Source organism: Seriola dumerili, unplaced genomic scaffold (genome assembly GCF_002260705.1).
Source record: "Seriola dumerili isolate Sdu_G_001 unplaced genomic scaffold, Sdu_1.0 BDQW01000331.1, whole genome shotgun sequence".
Taxonomy (NCBI): Eukaryota; Metazoa; Chordata; class Actinopteri; order Carangiformes; family Carangidae; genus Seriola; species Seriola dumerili.
Window position 1 is genome coordinate 7264965 of NW_019174586.1, and position 18078 is coordinate 7283042.

Below are 18078 nucleotides of genomic sequence, written 5' to 3' on the forward strand. Positions count from 1 at the left end.
ATATATTAGATTGTTATTAATCTAACTGCTACTGAAATATTAAGGATTTACACTTTACAATAAAACTTCTTTAAAACTAAAATCACATGTTGTTTTGCAAAGAATGAACAATGGTGCAGCTGTAGGTTAAAATCCACTTGAGAGTTGTACTCCTAAGTTCCTACAGCATTCTGTAATGTAATTCTTAGAAGTTTGATAAATACAGGCCCTGACCAAAGCTCAACCTGACAGTCTAACACAAAAGCATAAAGCAGTACACATATCATATTACCTCAGAGCAAAGTACAAACCCAGATATTACTTCTGTGGCATAAAAACACTGAACTTTCTCCAATCTACTACTACAAACACACACGTAAGCTACCACACAAAACCTCAGGCTCATGGTTCTCTGCCAAGTCCTAAGTCTTGCATAGAAGTGCAAATATATTCAGATCCCCACAGAAAAAAAACCCTGCAGTAAAGTCAACAGGAACAAATCATACATCCACCAGCAGCTCATTCTCCTGATCTGGAGTTCATTTCACATTTCTAAATACTCTTACAACTCTTGCTGGTTGTGCTCTCCCTGACAGACCTTTAAATTAGCAAGCGGCAGCAGCTGCTGGCTGAGCCACAAGCCTGTCCTCCTCTTCCCTGACACGAGGTTTAACTGTGGTAACGCACTGTCCAGCACTGGGATTTTATACCTCAATAAAGGTTTTGCCAGTGCCTGTTTACTTGTGCTCACCATTTGTGTGCGTGTTCACCCAGTGTTCATGTTTGTGTTTGTCTGAGTATGAAGACACCGGGCTAAGCTGTCCCAGTGACAGAGCAACAGCTTCTCTAAGAATAGATTTATAAACAGAACACCTAGATGTTTTCCACATGCCTGTTTAACATTTGTGTGATTGTGACATTTCATAAACATTTCATATAGCCTGGCCACAGCTTGACTGTTTATAATTAACTGTAATGATTAACGCTGTATAGCTTTGAACTTTGTAAACAGGCTTTGACAAAAAGGAAACCGTGCTACCAGAGTGCTTGTCATATAGCAACAGGAGTGTTTTGCATTGCCTTTCATTCTCTTAATTAATATTCTCTGAAAAATTCCACTAACACAGCAACAGTACCCCTGCTCAGCCCCGCTCATTAAAAGTTGTCTGTAGGTTGCCATGGCAAGGCCCGATAACACATTCACTGTTGTGGTGTTGCTATGTTAATGTTCCTGACAAAAGCCTCACAGGCCTGTTAACTGCTGACAACCCTATTAGCTGTCCTGCTGACTGGATGGCAGTACACTCAGAGCAGAGATAATACTGTGGGAGGAGAGGGGTGGTGAAACATAAAAGTTTACTACATATCCATGATCATTTTAAAGCAGATTTACAGCACAAGGGGTGATAAGGGTCTATATGGAAACTAATGCAGGGTTGAACAATAGACTGCCCGCTGTCGTAAAGGTAGTTAGATGTTGATGTGGACTAGTAAAGTGGCCCAGTTGGGCCGCTGCCCAATAGCCTGACTTCTATCCCTCACCCAGTGACGCTGTTATTTCTCCCCTGCGATCGTCCCACTCGCCACATTTTTTTAACAAATCAGACTGTGTGCCAGCTCAGAGTTAGTCAGAGCGTAGTGAGGCGCGCTTGTGGGCGATGGTACTTTGAATTATAAAGCAACGAAAAGCATCAGTTACCCATTAGTTGAAAAATTATGAATCATCAGTCTTCACAAGGCTTGTACCATTTGTCAGCAATAAGGTGCTCAGAGCTGGCTGAGTTTTTAAAGGCACCAACAGTTACAACATACACATGCTGATGATGCCAACAAATGTAGCCAGTAACACCCACAGAAGCTCGGTTTGTAAAATGACTAGTTGACAACCATCTTACGCTAGTCATATATTCTGTTTATAGAGCACTTTTCAAGATGCTCACAGCGGCTTCACATGGCAAATTAATTACATTAAAAAAACCATCCATACTTGGGGTCACTTTAGGACAACTGAGGTATGTCCATCTGCTGTGGGAACTGTGAGATGTAGTTGAAAGCTCCAGAAAAAGCTGCTACATGAACCTTTAGTTCAAGATAAAGATTGTTTTTGTCAAACTCTCTCTGTGCCTCAAAGAACATTTGGAAATTTAAATAGGATTACATTAAGTCAACAATCGCCAGTTGTTTTCGTGGATCATTCCTCTTGCCGTACATATCTTCATCTGCACATATCTGCCAAACATTTCATACACTCAACATTTTTCAGAACCACCACTCTCACTTCTGCAGTTTGTGATTCACCGGAGGATCAGGGGCAAAGCATCACAGACAGTCATCTGTATGTGTAGTTGTACGGTTACTTTTTTCATAATGCTATAAAGTTTAAAAGGTTGAATCACTGATATTACAAAAAAAAAATATATATATATATATACAGTATATGTATATATATATATATATACACACACAATATTTACGTATATATTTATATATATATATATATGTAAATATTGTTTTTCACTGACATCTGATGGTATCTCTCCATGCAGATAGTTTGTCTCTCTCCAAGATTTCTACCTCAACCCCTATAAAATGGAGGTCAATGGAATTTTTTATGTGGAGCTCACAGCCTGAAAAAAATGCCCTTGTTCCTCTGTTTCTTGGAAAGAAGAAAGCAGTCTATTTAAACAGTTCTCTGCACATCTTTCTGCATCTTTGCTTTTGTGTCCTTCTCTCTCTCTCTCCTATCTCTCTCTCTCTGTCCATCTATACAGCCTGTATAGGTGGATACAGATACCAGGTCAGAGATGAGATTCACACACAGACTTTATAAAAAAGACTGTTCCTCGGTCCTGTAAATAAACACTTACTGTAAGTCCCCTCAGGGGTATTGGAGGTGGGATGAATGTACACCGTTCAAATACATCTACTGATATTCCCACAGCAGCATTCACAACTATGACTGTCTCTACCTGAACAGCCAAGATAAGACCAAAGGCTGAGGTATAGTATACTCTAATAAAGCCAAAGTAAAGCATTTAGGCCTTGATTGTTGCTTTGACATGGCTGCACCTCAACTGTGCAGTGTGGAAGATATATAGTATAGTGAGTATAAAGAACTTATTGTTGGCAGGACTAGATAGTCACCCTTTCCTAACACCTGCATGAGACTGATAACATGTGCTCTACCAGAATCTATTACTATCTCTGTCTTTTGTTGTTGATCTTTGTTCCTTTACAGACACAAGAGGCTGGACCAGTGAGCGCTGCCACCACGAACACCAATCCATCTGCTCATTTAAACTCATCCCCTGCCAGGATGTGAGCAGAGACGTGTATCACTGAGCATGGTCAACGGGGATCAACAGCTGTGTTGCTCACATGTTATATATATATATATATATATATATATATATATAAGATATAAGATACATCTATAAGATACATCTATGTATGTGCATACACCTTGTTGTCTCTGGTAAACACAGTACTTTCTTACAAGCTGAACATGACGTATAGTCTATTGATGAGTTGATAGATAATGCAGAAAATATATGAAAAATTCTTCTTCTTTGATTATCTTGTGTGTTGAGTTGTACTGAGAGTTTTCTCCAAGTGTGGGAGAGAAAAAAGAAAAGAAAATGCTTCTAAATGAAAGAATTTCATTTCATATTGTTTTAGTGATAAAAAATCTGACAAGATACCAACAAATATGGTGTCCTGTAACCTAGAAAACAAAATGTTAGAAGATGATGGGAGTAATAAGACAAGTATTTTTCTGTTTTTTTTGGTGTTTAAAAAAAAGAAAAAAAGAATCTAACTAACACCACCGGCTTCAGCGTCACAGTGTCAGAGTTTATGAGACAAAAAGAAAGCAGTTCAGTTCAGTTCATATGAAAACAGTCTACTGTGCTTGTTCATGTACATGTGCTTGTTATTTTATGAGGAAGTTGATATTTGGGTCACTGTCATGTGACTTATTAACAAAAGACCTGTCAGATTATTAACTACATTTCAACACAACAGTTGTTATCAGCAGATATGGTTTTATCAGCCATCAGGTTCAGAAACTTAATGACATCAAGAGGCATCTCAAAAGTATTATACATGGTTGTAAACGACCTACATATTAACTTAGCTGTATACTTTAAAAAATGCTATTGTGGCAGAGGGAGTGAGACGGGAGAGAACTATATTTTTAGTTGGTTCAGTAGAAAGGGAACGAACTACACTACCCGGGGAATTACACCCCAGGAATACCAATGACCTTAAATCCACAGTCAAACAAGGCAGAGACGAGATTCAAAATAAAAGTGTTTTTATGAATCAAATAAAAGAAACCAAAAGACATCACTGAATCACAGGCATCAGTAAGTAGTTGGAAACAGAGTGGAAGCCAGATAAAGCTATGAAAGTATTTCTGTAACAAAAACTAATTTAAAATATGATTAAAATTTTTCACAATTAGAAGTTATTTAAAATGTACTTCCAGTATTCAAAAGAAACAAACTGGCTGTTGACTGGGGTGGATGTCTGGGAGAGCTACCGTATACACCACGAGTGCAGTCAGAGGCTGGCACTCAGTCCCCTGAAATAAACAATGAAAAAAAAAAAACTACAAACAAGGTTAACAGAATGAACAAAAGATACCAGTTTGTTAAAATGCATATAAAAAGCAGTGTCTTAACATTTAAAAATGGTGAGCAATTAAAACTAATCTAAAACTTTGCAAAAACAGCAGCAGGTGGGGACCTACAAAGTAGCAGAGTATAATTAAAAATTGACATAATTACTTATACAAGTAAAGGTAAAATGGGGCGTGAGATTCACAGGCAGATTGGCGCAGCATCGGCAGTAATGTGGGCATTGTACCGGACCACTGTGGGGAGGAGGGAGTTGAGCAGGAAGGCAAAGCTTTCAATTTACCAGTCTGTCTACGTTCCAACTGGGAGGAGGTCCTGTGGTGGACCCAGAACATGCTGGAGAGACTACATACAGTATCTCATCTGGCCTGGGAGCACCTAGGGGTCTCCTAGGAGTAACTGTAAATCATTGCTGGAGAGAGGGACGTCTGGACTATTTGCTTAACCTGCTGCCACCACAACCCTGTGAAGATGTATGTCGACTGTGTGATTGCACGATCCAAATCTTCATCAAAACCAGCCATTGTCAGTGTGTGGGTTGGTAGCTCAGAGGTTGTTGTTGTTTTCCATAGCACCTGAAATAGGCGCCCAATGCCAGGCTTATACCCACAGTTTACATCCAGTGAATCAGACTACCCAGTCAGCAGCAATGTGTATATAGACCTGCCATATTTGAAAGGCACTGCATTTGCGTAACACACTTTCAGGTGTCAAATGTTTTGTTGGGGCTGAATGTGTTTGTGATGTCCATTGAGAACATCCCGTTCAACTCTGAAAAACTCTCTCCACTGGCAAGAAATCTTCAAATGGTGATGAATTTGTCGTGTTCATGTTATACAACGAGAGATCTGACAGGTCAGGCAGGGCTTTGCTGGATGTTCTGGATCAGGACTAGAGCAGATGTGGTTTTTGCAGTCCGGACCCCTCAGCTCTGAACTCTTTACCTGAAGATCTGGTGCTGCAAAATTTGTCACAACTTCTAAATCACTTCTCCAAATGTATCATTTAAAAAAAAGCTTTTTACTAATGTTAGTGTTTTGTTGTTTTATGCTTAACATGTCTTATCAGCTCATGCAAAATACAGTCACAAAACGTTATAGGCTTTACAACCAACTTTACAACTTCCTTTACAAACACAACAATAAGGCCAATTACTGGTATCAGTAATACTGATATGACTGATACAGCCATGACCAGAATGATACAGTGAAAACACAGTAATGTTAATGAGGTTAATGAGGTTACACTGACAGTTCTCACTGAAATGTGAAAAAATAATAGAGTTTAAGGTATCTGTAATGGAAATAAACAGATTATAATATTTAAAAAGATGTTTATTGGATTTTGTGTATGAAAGCCATCACATTCATTTTTCAATGAAGGTGAAAATTCAGAGAGGGCTATAATGCTATTTGGTCATTTTGAAAAGATATTTAAGTGTTTTTCATGGGTCTAATTTGACTGTCTTGAACTCCTTTGGTACATACAGTTTGCTGATAAATTATTGTACTCTCTTCACAGTCTGGATTTTATGAAGGCTGTCGATGATTTCTGTTTTAAATCTGCAGGAATAAAAACCTGTTTTAAGGCTCACACGGTGACTGTGTATAGAAGGCTGTTTATTACCAGCCAAGAAAAGCTGCAGGCTTTTGATAGAAAATGCATTATGTTGTCACATTTATAACAGCAGTTAATAGATAGTTTTTTATTTTTTAAGGAAAAGAACGATAAGTAGAGACCATATTATGCTGACAATGAACAGCCTTCTAAACACAGTGTTTATTCCTGCTGTTTTAATGTAGAAATCTTCCACAGCCTTCATACAACCCAGACTGAAGAGAGTACATGACTTCCCCTGAACTTACACATTCAGTCAATTATCAGCAAACTGTACATACACGAGTTCTAGAAAGTCAAACTATACAGCATTATGGCCCTCCCTGAATTTTCACCTTAAATGAAAAAAGATAAATGGATGGCTTTCATTCAAAGACTTCATTAAATAACCTTAATAAAATAATTTATAATCCCATTTCAAATACCTTACTCAAGTCTTCATAATTTTTTTGTCAATCACACAAGTCAGTAAGAGCTGACAGATCTGCCTCTCTAAAGGAAAACACCATTAATTAGTGTGTGATTACTTTATTGGTCATGACTGTATCAGTCACATCAGTAACACTGATATCAGCATTTCCTTATTGGCATTGTGGCTGTATTTGAGAGATGAAACACAAACACACTCACGTTTAGATCAAAGTGTATTTATTCACGTGCTGCACTGTACTCTACCTATGGTTATGGCTCTACCTATGGTTCAGGTGTGTATATAAGGAGCAGAGCAGCCTCCTCATCATCACTGCAGCATTAACTGATACCTGACCAGCCTCAACTCACAGCTACCTGACAGGTAAAGCTCCTGCTCTCTCACACTCTCATTCCACAGCGGTAAATTTGTCTTTCTGCTTTTTAACTGCTTTGACTCTCTCCGACTCCCACCAGACGTTAAACCACTTCATCATTGCTCATCCTCCTCAACATGTTCATCATGAAGACCCTCCTGCTCCTCTTGGTTTTGCTCAGCGTTGCTCTGGATGTCACAGCTCAAGCAGGTCAGATTAACTTTTCATACCATTTCCAGTCTTAAGTAAGAGTTGTGCAGCTCACTGTGTAATCCAAATCAGAAAAACCCTATTCTTCCCCACAGAGAAATTGCTTTGTTACAACTACACAACACGCAATTTGGAAAGAGGAAGTAAATTAGTAAAAACTACTATTAAATAGTAATTTCATAGTTATAAAATAGTAAATTAAATCAGAGACAGATGACATGAAGCAGCCACTTCCTTTTGCTCTCCTTCCAGGTGGAGTTGTTGAAGCCGCACCACAGGAGGTGAAGGGTGACAACCAGGGTAAGCTGCTCTCACAAAGAAAACAACTCTACCAAAACAAAAACAAACAAAACATGAACATTTTGAACAGACTGCACATCAGACTGTAACAGAGCTCCTGCTTTTTGTTTTATTTTCTCTCAGTGGTAGAAAATGAAGTTGAAGAGTTTGTTCCTGAAGGTAAAAAGCTGAAAGACTACAGTAATTCACTACATCCTGTGTCATATTAGTGGAAGATTGTGATCATAATGTGACTTTTTTTCTCTTTTTTTTTAGGGGATGGGTCTGAGATATTTTCTGCTGGAGAGATGGCTTCATCAGCTGGAGGTCTATTGTCTTTACATGAAACATTAAACACTGACTCCTTCTATACATTCTAATGAAATTAAATCAGTCTCTTTTCTGCTCCTCCCTCTCTCTCCTCTGCAGGTCGTTTCTTCGCTTGTCCCACTGGTTGGACCAGATACAAGAATGGCTGCTATCTGTATGTGACCTCTGGCAGAACCTGGAGCAGTGCTGCGGTAATTTAAATCCTTTACTCAACGATAGAACGCTGTTTTTATACTTTTATACTACTCTGTTTTTATTCTCTACTGTTCATCTGACAAACTGACATTCCCTAACATAAAAATACTCATTCTACATTTTATCACATTAACATAACATTTGCATGTGTATGTGTGTACCACCTTCAGGCCTACTGCAGGAGTCTGGGAGCCTCCTTGGCTTCTGTCAGTGACGTGTTTGATTACAGTTTCCTGCAGGACCTGACCAGGAGGTCAGGATACTCCCTCGCCTGGATGGGAGGATTCTACTTCCAGGTTATTTACCATTACACATGTATCCATCAAACTGCCTATAACAGATGATTCACCATCTTAGTCAGGCTAATAAAAGGTCTAATAAATGTCTGCTGTTTGTTACTTCACGTTTTGTGTCCAGGGCTGGAGGTGGGTGGACCAGAGCTCCTTCTCATACAACAACTGGAACTCACAGAATACTGTCAGCCGCTACCAGTGCATCTACCTTAATGCCAACGGTGAGACAGAGCATTTCCATATGTCAAATGTACTAGAATAGCTAGTTGGAGCAGATAGCTCCATACATGCTGTAATGATTACATTTTTAAAGGTTTCATAATCATCTCAGGTAATCATAGACTTGTGTATCTATACACAATATTAATGATCAAACATTTTCTGTTGCAGCGGGCTGGTCCAATCATGACTGCAATAATGGATGGACATCCATCTGCATGAAGAGAATTGATACCTGCTAAGTGTGACAGCAGGGCGCAGCTGTGTGTACTGATCTGAATCATAATCTCCAGATTGCGATGGAGGGCATTTGGAGTGTTAGCAAACACAGCCTTGCTTTGATTTTAGGAAAAAGAATGTGACTGTCCTATGACAGGATATTGCTGTATTAGTGCCGTGTATTTCAGCAGTGATAGACTTGTTGATGTCTTCATGCTGGACATGTTCATGCTTCTTTTTTCTTTATGCTACAAAATCAGATTTGTAAAGAGGTGGTGTTGATGATCTATTTTTGTTTTTTTACTTTGGAATATATGTTTACAAAAGTAAAGTGTTTATAGGAAGTTAATGACATAAATGAATAAAAAATAATATTCAACCTACAGTGTTACTCTTGTTCCTTTCAAGCATGTGTTCTTCATTGAACCCTTATAGAAATCTAGAATGCAGAAAACTATCAGAATATTTGAAAGAACACCCTTTTGTAGTTCTTCTGTCCTACAGAGACCAAGAAGGTTTTCTACACATGTAAATGGGTCACAGGACGCGTTACAGCCTTTGTCCAGTTGGCTAACCAGTTTGGCCTAAGACTTGCTCTTCAGATATCCACAGATAAAGCATTATATGTAGGGTCAGATACACTGTTTTCCAGTAAGCCCATCACTACTGATACTTTATTTGCACTTCACCCACTGAATAGTTTGCACCATGTACAAAAATATATCAAGATTTGAGCCATCTTTCTTGAATGTTGTTAATTCAGCTTGGGAACTAGACGTAGGTATATCTTTCACCAATGAAATCTGGATCACTATTCTTGTTGCATTTGGCTTCCTTGTGTGCACAACACTCTTAACTGTTCTTGTAATTCTTAAAATTCATATGTCAAAGGTTAAATTTTCCAAAATATGCCATGAAGTGTATTGTTATTCCATTTGTGGATCAGTTTTGGGACCAACAATCCTAAATAATTTAATAAGTGAATTTATAATTTACAACTAGTATCACCCCCGCTAGCTTTAAAAATGCTGTGGGTAAATCTTCCATTCTTTTCAAAAGTTCTGGCACAAGTTGTGTCTCAGCAGCTTTCTGCCCACAATCTACCAATCTCTATTTTTTTTCTCCTCTTTAGTCTGCCTTCAGGGCCTGCCACTCCACTTATAATTGATCTGCTTACTATAGATTCAGATTCCACCTCTGTGCTTCTCTTACTCAATCCTAGTGCAGCCACAGATGATTGTATACTCCTAGACCAACTGGAAAAACATTTTGCGATCTCTGGCCTACCTCTAGGTCTTACTTATCTGATGGAACACTGCATTTCCTACAATAATACTACATCCAGTGTTGTGCATGAACATGTTCAATGATCGCCGTTCATTGAACACATTCATTGAACACATTCATTGAACGCATTCATATTTTTTGTGAATGCTGAGCTTCTGTGTTATACAATAATTCATTTAGTTTGGGAGTGGCAATGATTTGGGGCTGGTGATGGATGGGTGGAAAAAGAATAGAGGCCTATTTATTTACAGAACAAATGAACATGACCTAGTTCATTTTTGGAACTGTGAACTTAGTTAAAATTTTTAAAGAATGAACTATGAATGTGAACTTGTTCATTTTAAGTGTGAACTGGCACAACACTGACTACATCAGTATTTTCTGATATGAAATTTGGAGTACCCCAGGATTCTGATCTTGGCCCTTTGCTCATTTCTCTTTACATTTTAACTCTTGAAAAAATTATTTGCAAATATTGAATACATCTCTTTTCTTCTCAAATTATCAAATTAGAAATCCTGCTTGTCACCTGTGAAAAACTGGATGTCATGAAATTTCCTGCTTCTATCTTCGGATAAAACTGAGATGCTGACCATTGACCCGTCCCGACACAGACACCAGTTTGCTAAAGTAAAAGTAACTCTCAATAACTATGTGAGTTCTCAGCCAAGAACCTTGGTGGTGTTGTGTCTCTTTTGAGAGAAGATTCAAAGGTCCAATGGCTTGGAGATTGGGTTTTCATAGAAAATCACAACTAAGGAAATCTTGATCTTAATAGGTCAACAATTGATGAAATCTGGAACAAATGGTGATTTTTTTTATTTATTTATAGAAACAGCAAAGTATCTAAATTTTACAACCCTGAGAACAGTTTTAATATTACACCAGCAGAGTCATTTCAAAGAAGACTTTATCTGAATCCATTTGATGTTATTTTATCTGCCAGATATTTGCTTTTCATTTCATCATGCTCATATCTGCTCACATCATCTGTCAGAAACAATAGGCAGCCCCAGTAATGTGAAAATCCAATTCACCCAAAAAGCCACCTTGGCTCTGTGAAGCTATGTGTCTCATTAACAGAGTCACAGTTGAAAGCCCTTACTTTTAAGCCGGTGATTCAAGAGAAGATTGTCAAAGCAGGGTCAAGGTTAAGGCAATGTCTGATCGCTGCTGCAAATGAATCAAAATGCAGCAGTGAGAGAAATGTGGAACAACTCTCATCTGATCAGTCTCAGCTGGTTGCCACTGGTTGAGTTTGGTTTGTCCAAAGGCCAAGTCAACATGGGGGTACCATGCTGTTCCACACAATCATTTCTGTGAAGCATGAATGATTGATTCTGTATTGAGTCGTGACTCAGACACTGAATAAGTCATTAAGAGGGCTGAAATTATATCATGTCAACTAGACTCTGCAGGAGTAACACTAATACTTTCAAGTGAAAAAGGACCTCGTAGACATGGGTCATCTTTTGACTTCCCTTCCTGACTGTTTGTCCTGACCTACATTATTGTAACAGAATAATATTAGTTTTTTACTACTATTTTACAGGTTTCACTGTGTTCAGAGAGATTATTACATCTAAGATAAAATGAGACTAGGTCAAAACCTAGTATATAACTGAATTGCATCTTGTCAATCTGCAAAATTGTATGTAGTTCAAAACTGTGGTAGAACCGCTGTTAATAACTGACATCACTGCGTCATATTTGCATTCTGCCTAGTGACAGCCAGTTTGATCCCTTTATCTGTTTACTTCTCTCCTACTCTGTGTGCTCACATATACAGTATTTAAACAGAGTCAAATTCCCAATGAAGCTGTTTTCATTTATATATATTCTGTTTCTGTTGTCAGACAATGGACTAAGTGTGAAATAGTGACTGAAACGCAGCCCATTAAGACTACATGTGAACTTCCAAGCCATTTCCAAACTGCTGCTCTGCTGCTGCTAAAATCCTGATTTCATAACCGCGACATCATCTGACAAAATCACCAAACACATAAATGAAAGACAAAGACTGTGCTGTGATTTCAGCCATATTTACTTGGAAAATGATCACTCAGAGAGAAAGTTAGATGAGACAGAATATCTTTCTTATATTGTCTCTCACACATCGCACAACCTCCGTCTGGGTAAAAAGCTGCTGATCCGCCTCTCTGCCACAAACTGAACAGAGTAGATGCAAGAGGGCGTTCCTGTGAATGCTGCCCTAATAGAGCCTGTTTGTGCCAATTCATTTTGAAAGAGCAATGACCAATGGTGTAACTTTATGATTCAGTCATAGGACATTCGAATTAACAATGATGTAACTCTATCAGTCAGTCATTCAGTCGGTCAGTGATACTGAATCGGCTCTGAATCACAGAGTACCATATCATCACAGCATCGCTGGAATTATGCCTTTGCAAACCTATGAACAGAAGGGTGCTATGGGTAATCGTCAGTGGCAGACACTCACAGAGGAGCTGACACGCTCACTTTCCAAATGTCAACAACGCATTGTGTGGACGTGAACGTCAAAGCAAGCTGGACAGTTGATTCAGGTCTGGTCTGAGGTGTGTTTAATTCAAATTTGTGGTTTGCCTGAGGTGGAAGAATTTCCTGCAGTATATTACATTTCATTTCTCTGCCTCTGATCATGAAATTTATTTCCATTTTGCAGCCAGAGTGTACCCTCTGCACATACATATAACCCCTGATACAGTTTCTGTCAATTTGGTCTGAGCCCCACAGCCAATGGCTTTGAATCAACTGACATTCCCTTTGCTCTGTGGAAGCCAGCGGCCAGTTAATTATTTATCATACACTTAAAGCAACAGGTAGGAACCTTCATATACAGTATTCTTTTATTTTATTTTTATCTTACCTATGCAAGCTCACAGCTACGTGTTTGAACTTATTTCCTTTCCAAAGGCAAAACGAATGTACAAAATGAAGGAAATAGTCCTTAAATGAAGCTGCAGCCCACAACTTTTATAGTCTTTCATCTTTCTACTTCTCTTGTGATTGGCAGATTCAATAAGGCGAATGAATACAGGATGATGTCTGGCTTATTATGGTGTCCCTGATATTTTAAAATTGATATTGACAGGCCATTGGTCTGTCTGAAGGGACTGTGGTTAAAATGAATTTGTCAATAGGAAGCTGATTCCCCCTGTGCCCCGGAGTCATGAGCTTGTGAACTCTGAAGACTGATTTCAGACCAAGGCTTTACTGATCTCCTGGACTCTTTGATTGGCCTTTAGCGCCACTAAATGCTCCCTCAGGGGCGGTGGGGCTGATGGCCGGGGACTATTTCCTTCACAATGAGGAAGCTTTCAATATCAAACCACTAACCTAAAAGGAGAGGAGGAAAGGGAGACATTGGGAGAGAGAAAGAACGGCAGAAGCTGATGACAGAAGTGGGATAAGTGAAGTATGATAAATTAAAAAAAGAGGCAATATCTCTTCCGTCTATCTCTTTGAAATTACATTTTAATATGATATTGGCTATCTGGTCGTGAGAAGAACAACCACATTACTGCAAGCTCATTACATCAAAATAAAACACTGCACAATTTTCCTTCAAGGGAAAATTACACAATTGGTCACATAATTCAATGTGTAGTTATTGTAAAAGAAATTTGCATACCAGTATGTACTTGCATGTTTACATCAATTGGGGATGGGAGTTGGGGTTATGCTTATTAGTTCCTTTTGGTATGATGTATATAAGATGACATCCGATCATTTACATGGAAAGAGAAACCTCACGGGATCTCTGTACAAGTGCATTCATAATCACGAAAACACACAGCAGGCACAATAAAATGCATGGATTGCAAAACTGCCTTCAAGTAGTGGATGGCTTCTTGACCCTTACTGTGTGTGTGTGTGTGTGTGTGTGTGTGTGTGTGTGTGTGTGTGTGTGTGTGTGTGTGTGTGTGTCTTTATACATCCACCTCACCTACAGACAACATCAGCACAACCAGGCAAGTGAAACTACATCAGCACAAAATTTGGATCATCCCAACTGAGAGCAATCCATCATAAAATTACCAGGAGCCAGCGTGGTGTGTGTTCATGTGAAAACAACGGCAATGAAACTTCATGTAACCAGAACATTTTGCACAATTGCAAGAACAGTGTTGTGAAAAATAAGAGTGTTGAGGTTTGGATAGTGCATGAATGTTTTAGTGTATGTCTTCAACAGTGATGGCACAGATTTGGATCCCTTCCCATATTTGTTGTCAGTCAACTTTGAAAAATCTTAATTTTCAGTCAACAGTCTTTCCTGAACCATTACCATACACTCTCAGCTGAGTAAACTTACATACATAAGTTGCCACTTGGATTCTGTAAATATATGCCAAATGTTTCCCACACATGTAATATGCAGATCTGAAGTAGGTGCATAAGAACACTTGTGCATTTTATTGCAGACACATAGGAATATTACGTACACACAGCTTCTCCTATACATCATCCTCTATATCGGTGGCTCCCAAGCTTTTTGACTCATGGCCCACTTGAAAATCTCAAAAATGCTGGCGGCCCACATCAGACCCCATAACAATACAAGTACGATGTGGTCACAGTGATACGCCTCAATAAGACGAAAAAAAAAAATGAAAAGGAGGTTTTTAAACATTTTTAAAGGTGTTAAATATAATTTATTTTCAAGACATCTTAAAACATTATTTATTTTTTCATTTTTTTATTATTACATTTTTTCACAAAACTGTACAGTCTTGCAATACAGGGAGAACTTAATTGGAAAAACCTAATTAATCTCTTTATTACACCTCATATAAAAACCAAACAACTCCTAAGGCAAACAAAAAACATGCTGGAGGCATTGTGCCCATACAGATGCAATTCACACACATATCTTCTGGAGGTGTCCAATGATAAAATCATTTTGGGAAAGAGTGAACTCAGTATTGAATGAGGTATTAGGATAAACATTTTCCAAAAAGTGTTCAATTTTATGGAAAAATAACTAAGCAGGTGCTGAAGCGAGATAATTACTTGGTCAAAATTCTGCTCCCACCTGGTGGGAAGGCCATTACAAGAAACTGGCTGGATAGGGAGCCACCCACACAGGGACAGTGGTTAGATAGAGCACAGGGAATATTTGTGATGGAGAAAATGAGTTATTCTCTGAGAGTGAGAAAAGATTAGTTTAACAGAAAATGGAAAAATTGATTAATTTAAAAAAATACATTGACAATATGTGATTTTTATTGACAATAATGTAAATGATTGTGTAAGAGTTCTAATAAACAAAATGTACTGTAAACAATAATACTAGCTGTAACATGTAACTACCTCATTGCAGTTGTATCTTCTGATGTTATGAGTCAGTTTTATTTGTGTATTTGTAAAGGCAATAAAGACTGAGGTGATACAAAAAAAGGGGTAAATACAGTTGAGTATTTACACTGACTAAACACCCATGAGTGGCTTCGTCGCACTATGACTTTAGGATTATTGACTGCGACTGAAGGTGTGATGTAAGTAATGCAGGTAACACTGAAACCGTGAGACTGCCACCAAAGTAGGGATTGCATCTGGTGGCAACATGCATTAACCGTTTCACAGTGCATTAATGCATCTGCTCCTCTCTCTGTGAGGTGGGTTGGCCGGCACTGACCACTGATATGTTTCTGTGTGACTGTCAGACACTGAGAATAATATCCTGCAAAGGCATAATTTTATACTTCGAAAAGATCATAATAGTGAAGGTTCCTGGATGTTTTCAGTGTCAGGGGTATATAAACTTAAAGCATTTGACAATTATTTCAAATTCTTTGTCGTAAACCTGCAATGACACACAGTAAATGGGGTTGGCCAAAATATTATCAACACCTCAAAGGTAAAGTCACCACAGCTGCTGAGCTGAATAAACATCTCCCTGACAACAGCGTAAAAAAGCTATTTAATCAACTTAATAAGGTAGGATTTTATCGTGGGGTTGAAGTGATGGATGACATCAGATGTAATTAGGTGTACCTAATAAACTCCATCTACTGTGTGGCTACCTGCAGCCATACAGGTAATATTTTTAATAGACAAATGTTCTGACAATTAGCTGTTTCACTTAAGGGTTTCACCTGACCATTACTTTCAAACAATAGTCCAAACCCAAAGATGCTCAGTTTAAAATTGAAGAATTATGTCAGCACTGTTAAATACCAACAATAATGCATCACATCAAACTTGACCGTCCAAAATCTTCTAGACTTCATAGATTTACTGGGTGTACCTAATAAACACACAAGTCGGTGTATGTCTAAGACAAATCAGGATCATCGACCACACTACTCACACCTTTATGAGACAGCTGGACAATCGGATCGCTTCTCACACTGTAGCAAATAACTACAATAGCATATTTTGCAACAATCTACCATAGAGTGAATTCTTGTTCAAAGACCAGATTTGCAAGTTCTGGTTATTGTTCCATTTAATTACAATAAACATCTCTTTCCTAACGAGAGTTATTTAGAAAGCAGACGTAAGAGGAGAAAGCCATCCTACTGTTTGTGGAGTGGTCCTGAGGTGTATACATTTGCTGTTGTTTATATCAGAGGTCATTCTTAAATAAGTGCAACACAAATTCTCTTGTTGTTTTGTGTCGTTAGAGAGCAGCATTTGTTCAGACACTGAAGTGGGGCTTTTCTTCTCATTGACCTGAATTGGCAGAGAGGGTGCAAATACATTCTCCCTGGATGTGTGTGTGTGTGTGTGTGTGTGTGTGTGTGTGTGTGTGTGTGTGTGTGTGTGTGTGTGTGTGTGTGAGAGAGAGAGAGAGAGAGAGAGAGAGAGAGAGAGAGAGAGTGAGATGGGAGAGAAAAGCCTGGCTCTCTCTTATATCCATATAAATCTCTTCGAGCTCCACACTTCAAACAATCAGCAGTGCATTATGAGGTTTGAAATGGACACGACTGATTGATCCTTTCTCCTTCTACCCTTCAGGGTCTACTGCCAAAGACTGTCTTCATCCCCAACAATTAATCTAATAAGGCTTAATAAAAGCATCCATTACCGAGGCAGCGGCATCGACAGGCAGGAGGAGAGTGTTTACCGATGAATAATCAAACGCGGGAAAATACTGATTGGTCTGCTGATCCAAACAACCTCCAAAGCTGCCACATTATCAACCATGTATTCAGCCAATGAGGTCGTCCCCATCAGTTTTCTGTCAGTCAAAGTGGAACCTTCAGCCTTTAAACCATAATCCACAGCCACATGGTTTGTGAAAGTAATAATAAGAAGGAAGAAATACCACATATTAATTCTCGACATACAGTACATACACACAAATACAGTTTATATTTTGTAAAAAGGCAATGGTGAGTCACTTTCTAGCACTACATTCCCAGCAGAATCAACATACCGTTATTAAACACACAAACAGGATAGCAGACCGAAAATTGCCGTGGCTTGCAGGGTTTATTTTCACTTCCTCACCAGCTCAGATAAAGCAAAACACAACTTCAGGCAATGTGAACACTGGGGAACAGGTAATTCTGATGTGTTCATTCTCCGTCTTGTCTTTGATGAGTTGCACCACTGAGGCAAGGAGCATCTTAGTAAGTTTTCTCTGATACCTTCAGGAATGCAGAGAGGAAAAAACCAGAGTCTAGAGACACCACCTACGACTGTCTTAAACTGTGAATATGCCGCAGACACAAATGTCTTTTGTTTTAATCCAAACACACTAAATAAGAAATAACCTCATAAAAGAGTCATTCGAGAACCTGTAAACATCTGTGTTTTGGGACTATCTTCAAGTTATTTGACATTTCATTTTCCATGTTTTTTCACTGAGATAATTTCTCAGGTTTTCCGGATGCCTGTGGCCCAGCTTGTGTTGGTCCCAGCTCTGACAACACAACCATGCTCAGCCTGCTGTTTAAAAAACAGAAATATACAAGACTGCAGACAGTATGACAGCGAGGGTGGTAACGTGCTACAAAGAGAATTTGTTTGGTTTGACTTAAAACATGTCTGGGCCAGTGGGAGTCAAGAGATTAG

The 18078-nt window shown here is 38.7% G+C and overlaps 1 pseudogene; it reads right to left on the reverse strand.

The window, feature by feature from the left end:
• LOC111232590 overlaps positions 1-18078 on the reverse strand; it is a 193267-nt pseudogene that overhangs the window by 71420 nt on the left and 103769 nt on the right.